Raw genomic sequence first — 25,576 nt, forward strand, 5'->3', positions numbered from 1 at the left:
GTATTTCATTTGAGACTTTTTACCATGCATTATTATATAGCATTTCATGCATATATTGTAGTATATAGAGATTTATATATGGATTTTTAAATACAAATTGTATCATATATACATATTATTCTGCATCTTGGTTCTTTTTTCTTCTTTTTTTTTTTGTTTCTTTTCATCTAGAACTATGTTATTACAGAAATTTCAACATCTATATTTTATGATTATTATTTTTTTACTATGTATTATTCCTTAGTAGGGATATATTACTTTTTAACCACAAATATTTAAGTTGATTTAAGTACATCCAATCTGCTAGGAAAATTGTTCCACCTATTTGCTCCCAGTCATGCCTAAAATTAATGCCTTTCTAGTCTGATGAGAGTGTCTTTTGTTTTCTGTTTCTACAAAACAGAATAAAAATATGCGATACCAATATTTCAAAATGCCCTCAGTCATCTCTTACATATTTTCTAAATTATTCTCCATCCCTATCCTCTCATTGCTGATGAAGGAGCCGCAATGTCTAGGTATAAATAGGCCTTGGGTTTCATTCATGCAGTACCTATCGCAGTCTGTTCTCTTTCCTTGGGCATTTTGAAGCTGAGCATTATTGCAGCTATAAATCACCCATTCACAAACTCATTTCCCCTGAAAGGGCCTAAGAGCCTCTTGGGTGTCCTGTATTTGAGAAAACATTGATCGGAGCTCCAAGCTGTGAGCTCCACTTTCCAAGTGGAAAAGATTCTAGATCAGGAACAAAAAGAGCCAGTTTCTGCTCTTATATACCCTAAGCAAGTTCCTTTTCTACTCTGAGCCTCTGTGTCCTCATTGGAGTAATAAAGACTTGAGTAAGATGGTTTTCAGGCTGAAGCTCTGAGGTTTCATGACTCCTTTTAGGTTGGAAGACCAAAGTTTTGTGTAGATTTCATTCAGCTCGTTGGTAATTATCATACTGTGCATTCCTCATGTTCTCTGTGTAGATGAGGTAGAACTGGGAGTTTGAACAGTTTCCTGTGTAATGAATTAGATAGCCTGTGATGAAAAATGAAAATATATTTTATGGTGGCTTAACTAAAGTATTAAAAAACATTATGTCTCAAGCAGTCAACAGCTTTTATTAATGTCCATTATGTATATGTATATCAGATCATCACATTTCATACTTTAAATACATATAATTTGTCTATTAATCCTCAATGAAGTTAAAAATGTCCATTATCTCCTATATCACAGTATGAGTATTTCTCTATGTTTAAACTATTTGGATGTCTTTTTTTAAATTATTTTTTTTAAAGTTCCTTGATTTATTACTTGCATATAACACCCAGTGCACCATGCAATATATGCCCTCCTTAATACCCATCACCAGCCTATCCCATCCCCCCTCAAAGCCCTCAGTTTGTTTCCCAGAGTCCATCGTCTCTCATGGTTCCTTCCCCTTCTGTTTACCCCCCTTTTCTTCTTCCCTTTCTTCTCCTACCGATCTTCCTACTTCTTATATTCCATAAATGAGTGAAACCATACAATAATTGTCTTTCTCTGCTTGACTTATTTCACTTAGCATTATCTCCTCCAGTCCCGTCCATGTTGCAGCAAATGTTGAGAAATCATTCTTTTTTATGGCTGAGTAATATTCCATTGTATATATGGACCACAACTTTTTAATCCAGTCATCTGTTGAAGGGCATCTCGGCTCCTTCCACGATTTAGCTATTGTGAACAATGCTGCTATGAACGCTGGGGTACATATGGCCCTTCTCTTCACTATGTCTATATCTTTGGGGTAAATACCCAGTAGTGAAATTGCTGGATCATAGGGTAGTTCAATTTTTAACTTTTAAGGGACCTCCACACTGTTTTCCAAAGTGGCTGTACCAACTTTCATTCCCACCAACAGTGTAGGAGGGATCCCCTTTCTCCACATCCTCTCCAACATTTAAACTATTTGGATGTCTTAAGAGTTGAATATAATTAATCATTTATTTCATTTTTGAATGAACAGAAACCTGGTTATTTCATCTGAATTAAATTAACCAGATATTTTGTAAATCATTTTGTGAATGGTGCAGACACAGCTTTCTAATGTCAGTTGCAAAGCAAGGTCTTTCTTTCAAAAACAAAAAGTTATACTAATGAAATATTGTTAACTCTTTTCTGCATCTTATCAAGGTCAATGGCATTAGACAATTTGCAGGGCATAGCAATTACCCCATTCTAACAATACCATCTATGGTATATTTAGAAAAAAAGTGTTCCTAGACACCCCTTAGGCAAAAGTGATCATAATTTTGATCCTGTAGTCCCAAACTCTGAACACAACTGATTGAACTACAAGAATAAAAAACAGCTAATCTATAGACTGGGAAGTGACAATTCAGAGTCTGGATGGAAAGAATCTTCTTCATTAAGAACAGTAATGGTCAGTTACATCAATCAGATTTTCTATTATGGTGGTTTGCATTATAGATAGAGAAGAATCCACTGGAAGTGGAACAGAAGGGGAAAAATGCAGAAACAAGAAAGTATGTATATAGCAAGGAAAGAAAATCCAGCAAGAAATTAAAACTGCAGGTAAATTAAAGTCATAAAGTTGAGAAGAGAATTTCAAAATGGAAGTTATTTGCAAAATAGAAAAAAAGGTGAACCAAGTTGTTATGTGGTGGAAGGATCCAGAGATTCTTACCAGTGAGAAGGCAACGAGGAAGACTGAAGTCCAGAGTGAATTCTGTTCCTAAATCTGATTGCTTACAGTGCAGACTCTTGAGATGCCAAGTGCACACTCTTGCACTGAGTTAAGTAAAAACTGGTATCCAAGATTTAACTATATAATAGAAGAGAGAAAAGGTATGATATCCCAACAAAAACTACACAAAGCTTTAGCTGTGTTCTTCCCATCCTACTTCATACATTTGGGCTAAAGAAAAGTATCTTAAACATGAATATATAGTCGTTATACATGGGTCATGCTGGGAAACAACCTCAGACAGTGTAGGAAGCAAGTCAAGGAGAAGTTTTAAACAGAACAGCCCATACTGCACATAAGCAAGGTCAAAATAAATAGTACAACAACTAGACTGACTGTATTCTCCAATAGAGAGAAATAGAAATAAGAGCTGATGAAACCAATCTAGAATAAAAAATAACCAAAGAATTAGAAGAAAATACCCCACAAATGTTTTGTACTACAGAAGATCTTATTAAGTAACTAAAATAAAACAAGAGCTCCAAGACAAAATAATTTTTAAAAAAGAAATTAAAAAGAAACTTCAGAGCTAAAATACATTTAGGAATAAAACTATATCAGAAAATTGGGGAATGGTGGCTGGAGAAAGTAGGAGAGTGCTAGTTTTCTAATATTTTTAACAAGGAAGTTAAGAGATAAAATTGAAATGTTATTTAAAAACAATATTAATACTAATTTCTCAATGTTTTCAAAGTACTCTTTTTTAAACTGTAGAGGGATATTGGGAAAAACAACACTTTGTATAGTGAATAAGGTTTTTTTTTTTTTTTTAAGATTTTATTTATTTATTTGACAGAGAGAGAGACAGCCAGCGAGAGAGGGAACATAAGCAGGGGGAGTGGGAGAGGAAGAAGCAGGCTCCCAGTGGAGGAGCCTGATGCAGGGCTCGATCCCATAATGTCAGGATCACGCCCTGAGCTGAAGGCAGATGCTTAATAAGTTTTTGATGTTCAATTCCTTCTATTTCTTTGAGTTTCTTTAATTGCTTTTTATTTCAAATTTAACATTTGCATGAAATTAAATTAACAATTCTGTTAATTAGCACTTATATAATGATGTCATTTTTACAGAGTTTATCTGGTTTTGCAAGGATAGATCTCTTCATATAAATGCAGATATTTGGAATGACATTCACTTAATGGTAGTAATAGTTATTGCTGGAGAGTAGAATTGATTTTTGTGATTTTTAAATTTTCTGCATGTGCTTTTCTACATTCCTTTAATTCCTTAATGAGAGAAAGCACCAGTTTCACAAAATTAATAAATTTATTTTAAAAAAGTTATCGGGCAGAGTGTGGCCCAAATCCTGAGAGGAGGCATACAAATATCTCATTTCCTTTTTCTACAGTTGTGATCAGAGTTTATTCCAAGGAGAACTAGATAGTAATGCAAAAAGTCTTTAGTTCTTTAAATAAATAAATAAATAAATAAATAAAGTCAAGATATTTGCACATTTTCTCACATCATCATCAAAACCTAAAGAGATGGAATTTCAATTAACTATCTGCTACAAATGTTCAGCTTCATATTTTCATTCCTTAAATTTGAGGTTCATTATCCTCTTTAGAAGCTAAAGAACACTACAGATACTTTCCAAAGGAAAAAGAGCCTCTCTACCCACACAAAATATTTCATACTGCTTGAGGGGGTCCATGGGACCTGCGGAGTTTAGCCAGTGGCACCAGATGACAATTCCCTCTGTGTGTACATGTCTTTGCAAGTAGTGGCTGTCTGGTTTGCAGTGTGGGCTCTGCCACCCACTCCCTATTGTTTAGGTGGTATCATTTTCATGTACATTTCCACATATCTGAGGATCTACATTATAACCAAAAGCATGAGACTCATATGTCAAGAACAACACAAAGGACCAATAACTAGAATGAAGATGTGTTGCTGATAGAAAAAAAAATGATCCTGTACAAGAGCATAAATCAGTGAAATTATCCTCGGAGGAAACACATGAAGCTTTATAAATGACACACACACAGATGCTGAGATGATCAAGGACAATCACTGAGCATGCTTTGTCTTCAAGAATCACAGCATCTCAAGATAGAAAAAAATCGAAATCGAGAACAAATGAGTTTGACTCCAAGTCTTTGCTACTGCAGAGTTGCTGTCTGCCACCAAATCTGTATATTTCCACTCCAGACTCAAATTCCCCAGGTGACAGAATTCTGTCATTTGCCTTAGGAGATGAGTCTATCCTCTAACACTGCCAGCAAGATGTTGCTGAGAGTAAGCCTAACTGTTTCCATTATTTTCATCCCATTACTCCTAGTTATCCCCTATTGGGCCATTCTAAATACTGTAATTCCACTCTCATCTGTTTTTATTTCTTTCAAATATTCACAGGCTATCATTATTTCCCCCCTGTATTTGTCCCTAAGCTCTTTTAATCTTTCTTCATAAGTAAGCCCTTCCATCATTTTTTTACTCTGAAGACATAGTTGTGAGTATAGGGGGAGGCCTTTCATTTTTCTTCATTGTATGGGGAAAATATGGTCCATTTATAAAAGTTTCCCAGGAGACAAATCACCTAGATCCTGGGGAGTTGGAAGGTTTTGACAATGCATTACTTGCTCTGCTGATGATGCTTGAATTTGGGGGCTGTTCTCATAAAATCAGTCCCAATGGATCATTTGACACAGGCTGTGGTGTTGACAATATTCCAGAGAGTCCCTCATTGGCTAGCTTTGTCAACACTCACTTCTGTGATCCATGTAAGTTGCAGTGAGGTCGTGAGCTCCAAATTGGATACCAGCAAGAAATTCATGAGATGTATCACTAATGAGAATGGAAAGTTTATTGGGCAGTGATGAGTTCAATTTCAATTATTCAACTGTTTGCCAGGCTGCCCTGACCAACAGTAATTCATAAAACATATTCTTTGCACCTGGGATGCATCCATGATTCCTCCTCACATTTGGAAAGCTTTGAGATGTGGTATGGATGATGATAAACTAATGCTTTTCATGCTCTCTGAGCTAGAAGAGATCATTACTGTTCAACTTTCCAATTCAAATTAAGTCCTGGGGCTTAGCTGTATGTGTATCAAGATGGTGTAGAACTCCCCTGTGACAATAAATTGAGGAGTTTCCATCTGTAAATGAACACTTCATCCCCCTCCATATTTTACACAGTTGGGTCACAGAAGCAGATAAGCTATTGGTACCATCATTACCCTGAGTTAACTCATAATCCACAATGTAACAGAGGTCTTTAGAATAAAACATACTTCAAAGTCCAAACCCAACAAGAATAGAGTATTCTGAAGAGAAAAGTACAGCTTTTCAAAAGAAAATGAAAATGGAATTCTTTAAAAAAGTGATAAAGACAGTATTCATCATTCTCAACTATTCCTCAACATTTCCTACCATCTTCCACGACCTTTTCCAGGACACTGAACTATTGATTCTCATCTTTGGCTGGCTAGGTTTTCTGTTTGTTGTTATTTTTTTTTTCTACTTTACTCACTACTTTTCTTCTTCTTTCTCTAAATATGGTTCCCCAATAATTTTTCTTGAACTGGGAGTTCAACTGGGATTTCTCATTCTCTCCTTGGTAGTTTATACTCACTTTCATTTCGTCAATTAGCTTTATATGAGTGATTCCCAAATCTCTAATTTGCTCCTCAGGTACATACATACATATCTAACTGGTTTCCGGAAATCACCTGAAATTCTCACAAGCAACTCAAATGTGGAAGAGCTCAAATTGAATTAAACTTCCCCATCCTTCCTATTTTTGCTCAGTGGCTCCAGTTTTCCATTTGTCACATTCCAAAACCTATTCTCATCTCTGAATCTTCCTTCCTTGCTTGCTTTTCTTTCTTTCCTAAGACACCAATTTGCTGCCCAGTCCTACTTACTTTCAAAAGCAAGTCCTTCAATACATGTCCCAAGGTTTATTAAACATGCTTTCCATTCTATCTCACCACATTCAAACTCTCCTTGCTCAAATCAAAGTCCTTTCCATGTATGTTAATATGTTACATGAGAAAAGATTTTCATTATCGAGTAATTTTTGACAAATATAGAACTTAAAAAGATATTCAACTTCAGGAAATCTTAGAGCTTTTAATAGCATAATGAAGATTGTGGGATAGAATATGCAGTGTTTAGTAAACTTATCAATAATGGAATCCCTTTTTTTATTATAAAAAAATAAAAAAATAATGGAATCCCTTTTTGAGAGAACAAGTGCATTTTGGAACACAGAGCATGTTGCTAGATTTATCTACTAAAATATTTACTTTCTAAAATTAAGTTTCAGTAAAGGTGATTTCTAGAATTCTTATTCTGAAATATTTTGTTTTTCAAAACACAATACCCACAGGTTTATCAGATATTTCCTTTGCATACTTTGATGAGATCAAATAATTAGTTAGCATTCCTTTGTTTTCCCAACTCCATACCTTCACTTATAACAGACATTTCAACCAATTTTTCTTCCTTCTTTCTCCTCATCCCATCCCATAATTTTTTCAAAATTTATCCATCCTTCAAAATCCATCTTAAAGGCCACTTTCTATAAGATATTTCCTCAAAGGAAAATTTTTTGAAAGGTGAACGACTACTAAATTCATTTGTTTTACAAGAATATTGTGTATGCACATTTACATGTGCTTTTGTGTATTTTCTTTCTCCAAGTAACTCCAATTTCTCTGATGGCCTGAAATGTGTATTACACATTTTTGGATCTATCATGTCATCTTAAAATATGCAGAAAAATCATTTGATAACATTCAAAAACTCCATGATATGTTTGAAGAATTTCTTTTAAAATTGGGTAGTGTGAATTTCCTTTAAAATCATAACTAAAGAAGGAATTCATACTATTCCGTTTGATATTGTACTGGATATCCTAGCCAGCAGAACAAAACAGAAAAAAGACATTTCAGTCATAAGAATTAGAAAGAAGAAATAAAATTTTTACTATTTGCACATGATGCATTAGTCTTCATGAAAAAATCAAGAATTTCCATATAGATCATTGACAGGCATTCTACAGGAAAACAAACATATAAGTAGATCTGTCTACACAGATCTCATTTTTTTATGGCTGAGTAAAAATTCATATATATATATATCCAGTGCCTTCGGGGCTATGCTTGCAATAAAAGAAATTTCCTTGAGAGTCAGTCTGCAGAAGCAAGACCCATGACTCAAAAAGACAGATGTTGTGGTCATTTACCCCCAAATGTGCCATCCGCATAGTGCTTTTTCCTCTTGCCCTTTGGCTTGTTTAAATTTCACAATTATGTATTTAACTCTCAAAGTAATATGTATCCGTAGCCATTTGTTGACACTAATACAGATGATTAAGGAAAACAGCTGATCTTTGGGGAAGGGGAGCTATATATATATATATATATATATATATATATATATATGTGTGTGTGTGTGTGTGTGTGTGTGTGTGTGTGTGTGTGTGTGTGTGTATCACATCCTCCTATACATTTTATTGATTCATCTATTGATGGACACTTATCCATGCTTTGGCTGTTGTAAATAATGCTGCAATAAACATAGGAGTGCATGTATCTTTCAAGTTAGTGTTTCATTTTCTCTGAAGTGGAATTATTGGATCATATGGTATTTAGATCTTTAATTTTTTTGAGAATCATCAAGATTTCTTAATTTTTTTGATAAGAGTTTAAATTGGAATGATTGCTTTGGAAAACAATTTAGAATAATTATGTAAAGTTGAACATTCTCATATCCTACAATCAAGGAATTCTCAAGGTACATACTCAGGAAGGTCTCTCTTATACATACACAATTATACAAAATTATAATGTTTATAACAGCAACCCAAATACCAATGAAATGAGCATAAATAAAGTGTTACATCTTTGGGATATTATGCAACAGTCAATATTTTTTTAACTTATAGGTACATGCCACAGTATGTAAAAATATTACCATTGCAATAATGAGTAAAAAGCTAAGTCCCAGTGGATTACAAGCATCCTCTCTCTCTTTCTTTCTTTTCTTTCTTTTTTTTTTTTTTTTTGGTAAACATTAAAAGAAATTAAACAATGTGCTTTTTGGAATATATATATATATATGTTGAAATATCATAAGAAAAACCAAAGAAAAGATTAGAGATAGTGGTTTTTACTTCAGATGGGGATGTAGGAACACAGAATAGGGAAAGTCACAGAGAATTTCATGAATTAAGGATTATGATTAATCTAATTCTGCTTAGTTGTGTTTAAAATGAACAAACAAAAGACAGGAGTTGTAAACGGATGGGATGGTTAAGTGAGGGACAGGACTTTACGATTTTGGGCTTGAGCAACCAAGTGGATGATCATGCCACTTACTGAGCTGGAAAAGACATGATTTCACTTTGAGTTTGTTGGGGAGAAAAAGTAATTTTCTCTCTGCCCTTCTGAGGTTTTATCTGAGACCCCTGTAATAAAAGAGATTCACAAAAGGAAAACAAACAGAAATGTATTAACATGTAAAGCTCATGTATATATGAGAGATACCCAGGGAAAAATGAATAGCTCCCCAAGGTGGCTTAGACTTCAGGATTAAATACCATCTTAATAGGGAAAGGGGAAAGGGAATATAGGCCTCTTTAGGAGAGAGTAAATAATGTTTAGGAAAGATAACTAGGCACTTAGAAGAATAGATAGTCCGTGATAAAGTCTCTCTGTGTATGTGGTGTTGACTTCTAGTCTTCTCTGCTGTGATGGGTCAGTCCTTCCTGTTGACTAAACTCCTGGAGAGGGGATTTATGACAATTGAATTCCTTTTGAAGAGCCGTCTTTAGACAGATTAGGAGTTCAGAGAAAGCCTCTCTATTCATTTGTCATTTTTCAAGTGCCTCAAAATAATCAGTATACTAAAGTGGTATATTTTGAGGTGGCATGTCTTGAACTCCCATAGTCCTTTTTTGGGTTAGCATTTTCTGCTACTTTTCAAGTTGAGTATGAAACATCCATGTGTAGAAATCGGAAACTCAGAGTGGCATCAGAACTTACGTGAGTATAGAAGACACGGAGGAGCAGCTGTCTTGGTCTAGATCCTTATCACTGTCTGTGCCTGGTCACACAACCAGACTACATGTTCCAGCCAGCCTTTGAGCTGGATAGTAATTGTATGGCTAATGTCTAGCCTCTGTAGTTTGAGTGGCAATGTTACATGATTCCTCTGCTTCCTTCCCCTTGCTGAGGCCCCAGAAATAATGTACCATACAGTAAAATGAACCAAGGTCTTGTGATCACTCTAAGGAGCAAAGGCAGGGTGCCTGAGTGTCTCAGTCCGTTAAGTGTGTGACTCTTGATTTTGGCTCAGGTCATGATCTCAGGGTTGTGAGATCGAGCCCTGCATTGGGCTCCACAAGCATGGAGCCTGCTTGAGATTCTCTTTCTCCTTCTTCCTCTGCCCTTCCCTGCTCGTGCTCTCTCTCTCTCTCTCTCTAAAAAAAAAAAAAAAAAAAAAGGAGCAAAGGCACCCACAAGTTATGCCCTCCTTAACAGTTATGTGATCATGAAATAAACTTCTTGTGTGTTTGAACCCTTTTATGTTTTAATGGTCTGAACCATTATATATATTTTTATAATATATATTATACAAATCAATATATATTTAGATATATTATTAAATTTGTATTAGTAAATATGTTAATAAATATTAATATGAATATATAAAGCCACCCATAAATTTCCTGCCTTGAATAGTTATGTGACCAAGAAAAAAGCTTCTTCTATGTTTGTACTATTTTATATTTTTGATATATATTATATAAATAATATACACACATAATATAGATATATAGTATAAATTTTATATAGGTATATTAATAAAGTGGTGTTAGTTATTAATATAAATATCTAAATATTTAACACATAAACTATCTGTGTGATAAAGCAATTCAATCTCCCCCATCTAACACAGGAATTAGCATTTTCATGTGAAGTACTGCTTTAACAAAAAGTGATAAAATATATTGCGATGAAGAACTTGTTGGACAAGGTGGTGCAGAAGTAGATTTCATAGCCTAGAAAGATGGAGACATGTCTGGTAAAACTGTCACCTACAATCATTTTGAAAGGATATCATGTGCATCCTGAGCCTGTTGCCCTGGAAGCAGCAGAATGAAATATGTTAGAAGATCTGTTGCTTATTGTCTGTTTTTTGCTGCTTATAACAAGTAATTATATGAAAAGGTATGCAAGTAGAAATTAAAGAATGTATAGGGCTGAAGAAGCCAGTTTCTTACAGATTGCCAAGTATGGGAGGTAATTTCAAGGAGGCCCATTAAGACTTCCTAGTTTAAAAAAAATTTTAAAACTCAGCCTTGTGGCAAAGATAGATTAAAGTTGTTTTATTTCTGCCCAAGCTTTTTGTTTCAGATAGCCTCAAGGTAAGTGCCATTAATTTGAGAGAAAGAGGCATGGGACAAGGGAGAAAAGAAATGTGGAGGAAATGTCTAGGCAACAACCTAAGACATGGCTGCTGCTACCTAGAACCCCCTAGAAGCAAATAGATCAAAAGATCAATAGATCTACTAAGTTTTTAAGAGAGCACAAGTTTGGCCTAAGGTGTCTTTTACTGTTCAAGTCATAAAACATCCCAAGGGCTCAAAACTTGCATCAGTAGCAAGCAGGCTGCAAAAGCTCCATATGGGCAACTATGTGCAGTTGAGGTGTGGCCAGGGGAGAAATGAGCAAGGGAGAACAGCCCAGAGGATGTTTCATTGAGAAAGAAGAGGGAAGGTGTGATGACTTTAATCAAGGAACTTCTTCCTGCCAGGGGACTTCACAGTACCTGTTCCCGGGATCCCATCATGGCAATGGACCAGACTGATGAATCTTTTGTATCCTACTCTTTTTAAATGGGTAGGGTTTTGTGTGTGATCATCTTATCTCTGTTCCACACAGCACATGAAACATGTCTAGAGGTTCCCAGCCAGGAGTGATTTGGCAACATCTGGAGACATTTTCTGGAGTCACAACTGTGTGGTGCTGGGGAGGAGGAGAGGGAAGGGGGCTGACACTAGCATTAGTGGGTAAATGCCAAGCATGATGCTAAATATCCTACAGGCCATCCCCTACATAAAGAACTATCCAAACCCATTTGCCTCCTTGAATGTTGCCCTTTGGATTTAGATGAGGCCATATGACTAAGTTCTACCCACCAGAAAGTGAGCGGAAGTGATGTCTGACAATCATTGCTTATTGACTGGCTTATTGGCTGGCAATTTTAAGACAGTAGGTTGGTGGGTCTACTGCTCTGCTGCCTATATAGACAAAACCTTAATTGACGATGGATCCACCAAGTGGAAAGAGCCTAAGCATTTCGTTCACCACCCACTGACCAGAAACATTACTTCAGAATGAGCAATTATAGATTCACTGTCTACTTACTGTAGTAGTCCTTCTTACCTCAATTAAGATGGTACTTTAGAAGGACACTTGGGTGGCTCAGTAGATTACACATCTGCCTTTGGCTCAGTTCGTGATCCCAGGGTCCTGGAATCTAGACCCACATCGGGCTTCTTGCTCAGTGGGAGCCTGCTTCTCCCTCTCCCTCTGCTGTTCCCCCTGCTTGTGCTCACTCTCTCTCTGTCAAATAAATTTTAAAAATCTTTAAAAAAAATGGTATTTTAGAGTCTGTACTTTAAGATAATATGTGAAGACAAATTTGGCTCTTACTAGACATTTTTTCTCTATTTGAGTGTATCTTTTATTCAAATATGTGTTTAATGTACTTAGAATCGTGAGAATGCTATTTACCTACACAAGTAAACAGCATCGCCTTTGATTTTAAGGAGCTCACAGACTGTTAAGGAAATAAGATGCTTAAAATAATAGCCAACAATACAGGGTAAAGAGTTCAGCAAACACTTGTCTTTGAATGCCATTGGTTTGTCCATATATAGCTTCTATACACAATGGTAATTACAAACTTAAGCGCGAGCCATAACTTTTGCATATTAAACACCACCATTTCCTCCCTCATCTCATGTCTGTGAGAGAAAGGGGCATTCTATGCAATAAGAAGGGAAATCATAGAGGAGTGAATCTGTTGTTTATTTAGAGAGCGCTTATCCAAAGGCAACCCATTTTGGAAGCTCTTCCTTCTTACCGTAAATGATGGGGGCAGGGATTCATGCTAAGTGGGCAGGAAGGAACCATAATGGGCTGAAGTTCCAAAGAGGACATGACATTTCCAAATTTTGAGAATGTGAGTGTCCCTGAGTAACTAGGATGAAGTTAAGATAATGCATGAGGCACAGCTGCTCAGTTTGGCAAATAATCAACAGAACAACAACAACCAAAAAAACCCAAACAGAAGTAGAAAACTGCAATCATTTTGCAGTTTTTAATAATTCCTTTACTAGGCACTTAAAATGAGTTAAGTACTGGGCTTAGAGCTTCATATACAGTATCTCCCTTAAACCCCAACGTGGTTATCATTTATTATTCACTGCATTTTATGAAACAAAAAGATTAGGGTTTAGGAAAGGAATATGATGTTGAAAGTCACACACCTACTATAAGGTAGAGCTGGGAGTCAAAGAGATCTCTGTGGCTCAAGAAATATTTTGACCACATAGTCAAGCACTAGTGATTTGAAATGTCCCCAGGTAGAGGTCATTAGGCAGAAAGCACTGTGTTGTGGAGAGAACACATGACAAGAATTGATTAGAATCTGTCCCTTCTAGCTATTACTACATGACAAACTACTCTAACACTTAGTGACTTTAACAATATTTTATTAATTTTTATTTTGTTCAGAATCTTGTGAGCAAGAAATTCAGGAAGGTCTCAGTTAGGCAGTTTGAATCTGAACCATGTGGCATCAGCTGCTGGCTGGGGACCCCATTGTGTAGGTCTCTTCATGCCACATCTGGCACCTTGCCACTCTTTGGCCCCTCTCTCTCACCACATGTTATTTCCACACTAGCTTAGGGCTCTCGCGGCATGGGAGTCTCAGGGAAGACACAATTCTTATGAGGTTGCTGAGTTCTAAGGGGGAGACATATGAAGCTTCCCGAATTGCTAAGGGCTATGCTCAAAACAAGTATAGTATCACTTTCCCCATATCTATAAGTCAAAGCAGTACAGAAGCTGCCTAGATTCCTCCTGACAGAGGAGTGAACAGGCCACACTGCAGAGGAGCTGAGAAGGAGGAGATAATTTGGTGGCTATCTTCTTTTTTTTTTTTTTTTTAAGATTTTATTTATTTATTTGATAGAGATAGAGACAGCCAGTGAGAGAGGGAACACAAGCAGGGGGAGTGGGAGAGGAAGAAGCAGGCTCATAGCGGAAGAGCCTGATGTGGGGCTCGATCCCACAACACCGGGATCACGCCCTGAGCCGAAGGCAGACGCTTAACCACTGTGCCACCCAGGCGCCCCTTGGTGGCTATCTTCTGCATAGACACCCTACCTCACAGTCAGACACTCTCCGGAAAGCAGTGGGGCAGGACCATAAGAAACCAGGACAATACAGGGGCTCCAGGGTGGCTCAGTCGAGCATCCAACTCTCGGTTTGGGCTTGGGTCATGATGTCAGGGTCATGGGATGGAGCCCCGCATTGCTCAGCATGGAGTCTGCTTAAGATTCTCTCCCTCTCTCTCTCTCTCTCTCTCTCCCTTTGCCCCTCCCCCCACTCCTGTGCATGCTCTCTCTCTCAAATAAATAAATCTTAAAAAAGAAAAAGAAAAGAAACAAAGACAATGCAAGGGGACCACCAGACTAAAAATAAAGGTTTTCCTGACCAAAGACACCTATCTAGCAATGCCAAGACAATACCCAAATAAGCAAACACAAAGGGATAAAGATAGAGGTTAGTTTAAAAAGCAGAAGTGGCTTCTAAGGTAGAAAGACATGTACTTCAGAAAATGGGCTTGAGTGAAGTCATTTGAATGTACTGGTTATATCAGCACACACATGCCTAACCCTGCTTTAGGTGCTAAGGATACAAAGATTATAAAGCATGATTCCTTACTTCAAGATGCTCACAGCTCAAAAGGAGTATTATGACCCTTTTAATCAATATTTTCTATCATCACCTACTCAAGGCTGAAATTGTGGAAATAGAGAAAGAGGAAGCAAGAAAGAATCAGGACAGGGAGAATTTTTGCCTTAAAAAACCTGGGTTAAAAGAAGAGTGTGCTGATTCTTTGGTCAGTTAAGATCGTGTCTTAAATGTGAATCCCATCTAAATTAAATGTAATTTCAACGCTCATATATTTGCAAGTTCAAGGTGGGCAAAATGTGGTATTTACAGCAGTACTCATTCTTCCCTTCCCTAGTAAATCACAGCACCATGTCCTCATGAGGCCATGTGTGGCTTTAGTAATCTTTTCAATATGGTGCTCCAGGTAGCCATTACCAGTCTATCAAGTTACTATGCGAGAGGAGACCTACTTGCCATCATGTTGGGGTGAAGAATTCCTCAATTAAAGCTTTTGAGCCTAAACTCTGAGGTGACAACTGAACACGCTAAAGACAAGTCCCCATTCAGTTAGTGTATTGATGCTCATAGTAAATCACCTGGGGATCTTTAAAAAAATCCTATTGCCCAGCTGTACCACAGACCAATTAAATATAAATCTCTAGGGAGCAACACTTTTTTTTTTTAAAGTTCTGGAGACAATGTATGCAGCCAAGGTTGTGACCTGCTATGCTAAATAAGGAACACATCCTTAAATTTCTGAGTACAAAGACCAATTATACAGCAGGCTCCAGAAGGGGGACATTTGCTGATTAAGGCATTGCCAGATGACTGGGTTTTATTCCCAGTTGGACTAATCTTCCAACCGATCTCCAGATGTAGAATATCTCACACTTGCTTCCATGTTTATATGCTGATAAACCCTCAGAATTAATCAGTGCCTTACAATCACAAGTTTGTTGTGTTCTTGATCCTGTTAATTTTTTATTTTACTTTAAGCAGACTAGGGCAGCAAGGAGTTTTTAAAGTATAATAATGATGGAGAAAGAAGTGTAAGGCTGTTTTGTTTTTCCTCTGGCTTTCTTGAAATATTGACGTTATTGGAAAAAGTCACCAAAACAAAAACACCAGATAATAAAAATGCCCCCATTAGAAAGAAATTTATCACATCAAAATTAATGATTTTCAGCCAGTAACAATGCCACTCTTTTGCTGTCAAGTTAACTCAATTTCAATTTAACTGAGCCACTCTATCATCTGAATCAGAGTAACAGACAGAGATGAATTAAGGGGATTCAGAGGCTGCATATACTATGTGCCCTGGATAAGAATTAATCCTGGGGAATGTTTTTATCTCTTCATATTCTCTTCTCTCCCTCTCTCTCTCGCTTCTTTAAGAGTACTCTTTCTTAATTGCAATGACGAAGGTGTCATTAAATTTATTCAATGTCTGTGATGTTCATTTTCTTTGTTAAAAAAATAACAAACAGAGAGTAATACCACATTTTCAAAGGAACTTTTATGCGGTCTGGATTCCACCTAACATTATAATCCTTCCTTCTGCCTTCTCATGCAGTCTATGGCTATTTTAATGGGTAACAGATGCATATCTCCGTTAACTTCTTTATGACATTAGAAAGCTTATCTCTAACAGATCCATATTTTGTTTTGTGAGAAGAGTGAAACAAGGGTAAATGGGTTCACAGGAAACTCAATTTGGCCTTACTTCTTACTTGGAATATTGATTGTATAATCACTTCCTGAAAGTGTGGACATCGAGGCACTCTCTTGGGCCATAGGGATACAATTATGAGTAAGTCATGGTCTCTATACTCAAGAGTGAGTGTAATACAGATCGATAAGTCTGACCACACAAGAGCTATGGAAGTTAGAGAACAGTGAGACTAGCCATCACTGAAGACCACTCTGTTCTCACTTCCCAGCAAGTTACTGGCTGCGAGGCCAGTTTCCACACTTTGAGTATACTTGCAATCGTGTCTTTTGTTCATGTTTCTTTCTTTTTCTTAATTCCAGTGTAGTTAACATACAGTGTTATATTTGTTTCAGGCTTACAACACTTCATGTATTTTTCAGTGCTTATCAAGATGAAGTACTCTTAATCCCCATCACCTGTTTCACTTATCCCCCTAACCCCCTTCCCCTCTGGTAACCACCACCTGTTTTGTCTCTTTTTTTTCTTTGTTCATTTGTTTGTTTCTAAAATTCCACATTTGAGTGAAATCATATGGTGTTTGTCTTTCTCTCACTGACTTATTTCACTTAGCATTTTACCCTCTAGATCCATCCATGTTGTTGCATATGGCAAGATTTCATTCTTTTTTAGGGTTGAGTAATATTCCATTTTGTATATATGCCACATCTTCTTTATCTATTTATCTATCGATGGACACTTGGGCTGCTTCCATATCTTGGCTATTGTAAATAATGCTGCAATAAACATAAGGGGGCACGTATTCTTTCAAATTAGTGTTTTTGCATTCTTTGGAACTTGTACTCATGTTTTATGTTCACAGTCAGACTGCGAGCATCTTGAGAATAGTCTACTTTTTTCCTGTAACTTTAATAACTTTTGGAGCTCTCATGTGGCTCAGTCCTGTACAGAATTGTACTAAGAGAAGCCCTTAGTAGTCTAACAGCAAAAAAATAGCTTAAAGGAAATCTTAGTCTTCAGGTACCTGGGTGCTCGGTTAAGCATTTGCCTTCTGCTCAGGTCATGATGCCTGAATCTGGGATTGAGCCCCATGTCAGGCTCCCTGCTCATCGGGGAGCCTGCATCTCCCTCTCCCTCTACTGCTCCCCCTGCTTGTGTCCTCTCGCCCTCCCTCTCACTCTCTATCTCTCAAATAAATGAATAAATAAAACCTTTAAAAATAATAAAAAAAAGAAATCCCACGCTTTATTGTATCTTCCCAAGACCATCCAAAGGGGCCCATTCATAAGCCACAGTGAGTCTTCTCCAAGTCTCTCTCCTTTCCTCCCAAGGATCTCACATCTCACTACTGCCCTAGTGCCAAACTACTTCCCTCCTAATTTATTACCTTCTCTCTATATAATCATTTTCATATTTTTCCTATTTCTTATCTTTCTCTGTTTTTCTTTGGGCTTTAGGCAGAGAAACTCCTCTTTTCTCTTGCCCTTGTAGTCTCATTTCTATCTACCTAGTCTCCTGATTCTGTTTAATAAAAAAATCAGGGAAATGGGCAAGCAAATATAGAAGAGAGCAAGGAGAAAAAGCCTGGAGATGCTCACACTTTGGTCAAATAAATGCATTTCCATCTCATCTCTGAATCCTAAAAGCTTAGGACTATACTTTTCAAAAGTCTGGTTTTGAGACCACCTAGATCAATATGACCTGGAGGGCTAGTAAAAATTACAGATTCCTGGATCTCTTAGTTTGAAATCCCACCTCAGTCCTATTGATACAAAACTCTGGGTGAGGAGCCTACCAGTCTGCATTTTAATAAACACCCAGCAGGGTTTTTAAACAATTTGAGAATCTCCGCTGTAGGAAGGTGAAGGAGTCAGGGCACCATTGAGGGCTGGAGTTTCCAGGGAAGTCTGCATGGAACATGTGCCTTTTGAGCCAGGTTTGGACAAGTGAGTAGGATTTAGGTAAGTGGAAGGTACAACGGAGGTACAAAGATATTCCAGGGAATTATAAGAAGCAGAGATGAATACGATGTAGTAATTAGACCATGTAAATTCTTCCAAGAGTGAGTGTGTGTGTGTGTGTACGTGTGTGCATGTGTGTACCTATGGGTGTGTGGCAGAGCCAGATAGATTCTCTGTGACTGAGATAAATCATATAGCTCCTTAAGTGTCCAGTGTCTTTCACACTATGCATGTTTAATCTTCAACTTTCTCTCCGTAACTTGTAAAACATTATCCTTGTTGATTACATAAAAATGATTCTTGTTTCTAGTGTCTTTGTCACTGCTTGCTAATGGTCTTCAAATGCTTGATTATAGTTTCTCCTATATATTGAATGACTAAAATTCTAGTTTAACAATCACCATTGGTATTCTCATTTATCCAGATTACATGATAAGCTTAGGTAAGAATGTGAACAACTTCAATGGTTCTCACTCATGCTCTGCTAATGTGAAGACTGTTTACCCTAATGACCTCTCCTGCTGGAACCAGCTCTAACAATATGAGGGATTTTAAAAGATATTTTAGCTATGTATAATGTTCTGAGAATCAAACAAAAGGGTTTAAGAAGATGGCCTTGGTATCATAAAAACCAGAATATCTGAGCCCCTGCGGTGTTGCCTTAGATCAGATTTCTAATCTCTCTCCTGTTTCGTTACATTGGAATGAGAATAATTGCTACATCAGAATGTTCTGTGAGGATTAAATGTTATTATAGGTAAACCACTGGCACATTTTCTGTCATGGTAAACATTCAACAAGAGGTACTTACCATTGTTCAGCCCTTTGTCTGTATGTTCCTCTTTTAATGACCATTAATGTAATTAATGCATTAGAATGTTAGGGATCATATATTTCTAGCAGTCATCATGGGATAGTCTCTGGAATCAGGCTGTTTGACTTCAAATTCCTCCAGACTTCACCAATATCAGTTGAGTGACCTTGATCAGGTCACATTCTTTCTTCCTCAACATCTAAAGGAGAGGAGGAAGAGCACTTTCTTCACAACGTTGCTTTAAGGATTTAATTAGATAATCCATAGAGTACATTTAGAATAGTGCCTTAATAATTGTCCGTTATGATTACCATCATTGTATAAACAACTGTTTAGATGACATCCTCTATATTTTGCATTAAATCCTGATGAGGAAAGGGTCAAAATATAAATTTAAAACTTTACAGTGACTCCTACACAAGTATAGAATGATTCTATGACAGTGATTTATTTATGAGGGAACCAGTAAAATGGTAAAGCTGGTGCCAAGATCATGTAAGGAACTGAACATTTATTTATGTCTTAAGAAAAAAAATCAATGTTAGAATCAGATTGCTAAGAAAACTGGTTACTGCCCTACAAGGCAATAAAACTGTAACATTTTGAGTTATCTTTTCTATCATACAGAAATCTACAAGTAAACATGTATGTTTACAGTGTCTAAAGTCTGATTAATTCATAAATAATTATATTATTATCAATAATTCTTGGATGGGCCTTTTAAACAGTATAGTAACATGACTTTCAATGGATATATAAATGCTTTTGCTTTATTTCTAAGTTTTGAAATTTTTTTCTTAATATAAGGTATAGCCACAGTGGTAATTAGGCTATAAATAGCTTGAAATAGAAAGCTTATCTTCTATATTTTGAGTATTCTTTGAAGTATTTATTCAATAACATTTATTAAATATCTATTACAGTCTCTATACTAGGTGCTGAGCATAAGGAGATAATAATAGAAAAGGTGTCTGCTCTTGAAAGATTCACATAGTGGATACATTTAATACATTCTTGCCGGTTGATGGAAAAGATGTGTACTCCATTTATAAAAGTTTTTAAGAGCCCAGATTCTGAAGTCAGGCTGCCTGGATTGGAGTGCTGTCTGCCTGTGTGAGCTCAGCAAGTTTTTACTCCTTCTGAATTTCAGTTGCCCTAATTATAAACAGAAGATAATAATAATAATACCTCGTAAAATGTGTAAGATTACTAGATGAGTTAATACTTAGAAAAGTGCCTGGCACATAGTAAAGGTATGATAAATGTTAGCTAGCATTAGTATTACTACAATAAACTATTGCAAACTGTGTGACTGGATTTCGAAGACAAAAGTTGCCTGATCCTAAAATCTTAACAAGAGACTAACGCAATGCCTGGCCAATGAAAGATTCTCAATAAATATTTAGTGAACGGGTGAATAAATGAATGAATGAATACTGATTTTTTTTGTAATGTCTGCTAATAAAGTGACCTATTTCCCCCCTCTCCTGATGACAACAATTTTCCAATGCAGATAGTACACAATTGTTAAAATTTCACCACCTTTCATTTCTTCCACCTTAACTTCAGTAGTTAGCTTAACACGGTGTAGCCATAGACCTAGCATCCTATGACTTGCAAAAAAATTATTGAAAATTGAATTCCAAACAAATTACTGAGCTGAGAGTTAATTATAAGAAATAGAGATACTGAATAAAATTGTTCTCTAAATGTTGTTTACTTTTCAGCTTGTTTGTTTATAACCTTCTTATCCTTCTTCCAATTATCAGCAGAAACCACATTCCCTCAAACAATCCAATTGGCTTTCAAACTACAGAAGCTTGAGTCTGCAGAGCTTATGTTGCTCTAAGTGGGGGTATGTGCTATTATAAATGTGTCCCAAGAGTCAAAAACATTCTTTGATTCCAGGCTTTTTTTTTTTTTCCTTCCTAAAGTTGTCAAACCCCAAAATTGTCAGCAGTGATGCTAAGGCTGAGTGGGCCAGATGAAAGGACCACTGCTTTTGAGTCAGGACACATTAGAACATGATTTGTAGGAAGAACAAATCACATCTTTGCCATTTAGGATGTTGCCCATAACATCCACACAAAAGTACCTGAATCCAGTTTTCTGATCTGAACATGATAATGGAAAAGAAACTGTATTTATTTCTAGCCATCACCACCTAGATAAGACCCTTTCTTATTGCCACAAGGAGATGTTAAAAACTCTATGCTTGTATATATTATACTAATTTTGTGATTATCGACTTACTTGTTTGGTTCTTTCAGGAGACATGGGGACTCTGGAGTATCAAATCCATCTTATTTTTGTAACCCCAATTGTTAAAGTGGTGCCCGTATCCACAAGACATTTAGTAAGTATATATTCCAAATATACAATTTCTTTTTTAAAAAAGATTTTATTTATTTATCAGAGAGAGAAAACACACACAAGCAGGGGGAGAGGCAGGCAGAGGGAGAGAGAGAAGCAGGCTCCCCACTGAGCAAGGAGACCGATGCAGGACTCCATCTCAGGACTGTGGGATCATGACCTGAGCTGAAGGCAAACGTTTAACCAACTGAGCCACCCAGGCGTCCCCTACATACACACTTTCATTTTCACCTACTACTCACTAGCTTTCGAGCACACTTGCTCATACTATCTGAGACATGTGGCAGCAATCCTCACTGTGCCTTACAAACTCAGGTGATGTTTACCCACCTCTAGACTGGTTTGAAGCTGTTTCCCACGCCTACAGGTCTCTTTCTTTCCCTTGGGACTTATTTGAAACATTCTTACCCTTTTAACATTTCTTCAAGCCTCACTCCACCTGACACAATCCCCTGCTCCTCCGCTCTCCCTAAGTAATTACAGTGTGGCCACACTTGAACTCCACCATAGGCTATGTTCCCCGAATGTTCCACATCGCTGATCACATTTCACATCATGATGTCTTCTTTTCTTTTGTACACTCCAGAATGCCCAGTGCTATATACACACTAAAAGCCCTTTTTTTTTTTCAAATTGAACTTGCTCACATCTCATAAACCAATCTCTTCCAGCAATTGCCATCGAAAGTATCTTGTGTAAAATTGAAATCTGAGGCATAAGAATACCTGGAATATTTGATCATGGCAATAAAGCCAGTAATAGATTCCTTTCACTTTCAAAATCAAAAAAAGAAGGAAACAAACAAACAAACTAGTAACCAATTTGAAAATGTTAACTCATGGCTCAATTATAATACAAAACTATTTTTTAAATTATTTCTTTAGAGAGCGTGCACCAGTTGGTGGGGGGAGCAGAGGGAAGGAGAGAGAGAGAGAGAGAATCAGGCAAGAACCCGGTGAGATGCCTGATTTGACAGTCCAGAATGGGGCTCTATCTCAACACCCTGAGATCATGACCTGAGCTGACATCAAGAGTTGGATGCTTAACCAACTGAGCCACCCAGGCTCCCTGCCTATTACTTTTTAAAAATTGGCTCCTCTGCCCCTTTCCTCCCACTCAGGGTTATTTCATTGCTCAGGTGTACTTACTGCAAAAGGTAGTCTGTTTCTTTCTCTACTTTTTCCTTTCAAATTTTTAATTTAGAAGAATACTGTTTAGAAACTATTTGAAAGACATAAGATCGTATTGCTGAGCTTTTTAAAGAGAGAGGAAACTGATTGATAGATGCCTTGTCTGTTCTGAAATCTTTTTTTAACTCTTGTCTAATTTATTTATGTAATCATCAGGCTCCTTTTCTTTGTAACTTTCCTCCCTCTTCTACCTCCTCCTCTCTCTGAAATTTGATGGGTATAGTTCTTTTCAATAGTCTTAACTTTCTTGGAGCAAACCTAGCCCCAATAAGATATTTGTCTCAAAATAAGTAAATTAATAAATAAAAATGAAGGAAAATGAAAGGAGAGCAAAAAAGACTAAGCTTCCTGGAACAACTGTTCACTGATGTCTTCCGGCAGGTATTTTATATCCCACGACTGATATGAAAATCACTACAGAAACTAAGAGCATAGTACTCCATCTCATTAGTGTATGAAAGCTCCAAGCCACAGCAATAAAAATAGCAGACATCTTCCAGTAATATCCATGTCTGGGCCACAGCAGATGCCACCTGTGGTCCCCTGTAATGGAAATAAAAAGACAAAATCACCATCACTTTACTATTTTCAACTATAGTGAAGAAAAAAAAAAACAAAAACAAGTCTTGTGGTATTTAAATATTAACTGATAAGTGCATGGTTGGGTCTAGATGAGAATAAACACTTCAAGGGCAGAGTACTGCTGATTGCTGCTACTCAAGTTGTGATAATGGAAATACCTGATTCGATTTTCACAGGACCTCAAAGGGCATGTACACTTAAACATATCTCATTGAACCTCACTATGTTTGCACTGGAAAATGACAGGATTACCAGAACAAAATACCCCAAATGTAAAACACTGGTATCTCATTGGAGGTGAATATCTTCTTGGAGACTAAAACGGTGGTAAATGAATGCTCAGGTCTACAGACTGGTAGAGGAGGAAAAATATAACTCAGAGGAAGGAGGGGGAGAAAATGGGAGGACAAGAATGAACTTTATAGGAGATGAGGTTGACATACAGAAGGGCAGAGTAGATAGGCGAGAGAGGAGAGTGTTGGGTTAGGCATAAATAGAAGGGGAGAGAGAGAAGAATACAAGAAAGAGAATAAAAGAGAAATGTTATTGAGAGTTAATCAGTTACATTGGAGTGAATTTAGAAAGCCAGATAGTTTCCAAATCCACCATGATTTTGTTTTCTAATAGCCCTGACATTATTATCTCCATAATGAGGAATAGCTGTGAATTAGCAGAGTTCCAAGTTTGATTTCTTGTTGTGTCCTGGTAAATGCTCTACTGTGTTTGGGGCCAGTTGCCGACCTCTATTCCTGAGAGTATAGTTAGAAAGGATAGGACTTGTAAAGAAAGTATTCATAACCTTTAATTTTAGCATCTTGGTACAGGGACCCCCAGATTCTGGAATGGTCTATCTTAAAGGGTTAAAATAATGCAGATGGGCACCTGGGTGGCTCAGTCGTTAAGCGACTGCCTTCGGCTCAGGTCATGATCCCAGGGTCCTGGGATCATTGAGCCCTGCATCAGACTCCCTGCTCAGCGGGAAGCCTGCTTCTCCCTCTCCCACTCCCCGTGCTGGTGTTCCCTCTCTCACTATGTCTCTCTCTGTCCAATAAATACATAAAATCTTAATAATAATAATAATAATAATAATAATAATAATGCAGATGGGAGGACACAAGATTCCCTTGAGAAGCTGGCAGAAAAAGGTCTTTTTCTAAGCCTTTTGTTAGGTAGACTTTCTTCTTGAAGGAAGAACAGGAAAAAACTAGAAAAGATTCACAGGTGTCCATTTTTGATTTAGGCTTTGAGTGGGACACTGCCAACTCCCATGGTTTAATGCATGCCATACTACCAGTGTCATAATTTACATCATTTTATATTCTGTATCCCTTATTAAATTTTTATATAGTTATTCTTAATACCCTTGTCTTTTAATTTTTATAGTAAAAGTAAAAGTGATTTATATACCACCGTTAGTGTTACAACTTTCTGTATTTGTTTATATATTTACCTTCACTAGTGAGTTTTATACTTTTATATGCTTGCATGTGGCTGTTTGGTGCCCCTTAGTTTTAACTTAAAGAATACACTTTCTTTACATTTAAAAATAAGAAAGCTCTCAAATTAACAACCTAACTTTAGACCACCAAGAACTGGAAAATGAAAAACAAACTAAGTTCAAAGTTAGCAGAGAAAGGAAACCATAAAGATCAGAGAAGAAATAAGTGAAATAGAGACTATAAAATCAAAAGAAAAAAATCAATGAAACAAAAAGTTCGTTTTTTAAAAGCTAAATAAAATAAACTGATCTTTAGCTAGGCTAAGAAAAAAGAGAAAAGACTAAAATAAATAAAATCATAAATAAAAGAGAAGACATTAGAACTGATGCCACAGAAATAAAAAAGGATGACAAGAGTCTAATATGAACAATTATAAGCCAAAAAATGGGATAACCTAAAAGAAATCAATAAATTCCTAGTGACATACAACCAACAAAGAATGAATCATGAATAGAAAATTTAAATATACCTATACCAAGTGTGAGCACTGAAACAATAATAAAAGCCTCCGAACAACAACAACAAAACATACTAGGACCAGACGGTTTCCTTGGTGAACTCTACCAAACAATTAAAGAAGAATTAATGGTGATCCTTTTCAAAATCTTCCAAGAAAATGAAGAGGAGGGTATACTCCCAGAGTCATTTTACTAGGTCAGCATTATCCTCATTTCAAAGTCAGATAAAGACACTACAGACCAAAATCTTGATGGACAGGAAAATCCTCAACAAAATACTAGTGGACAAAATTCAACAGCACATTAAAGGGATCATACACCGTGATCAAGTGGGATTTATCTCTAGAATGCAAGGATGTTTCAACATATG

This window comes from Ursus americanus, chromosome 14 (genome assembly GCF_024610735.1).
Source record: "Ursus americanus isolate L20-20 chromosome 14, mUrsAme1.1.p, whole genome shotgun sequence".
NCBI lineage: Eukaryota > Metazoa > Chordata > Mammalia > Carnivora > Ursidae > Ursus > Ursus americanus.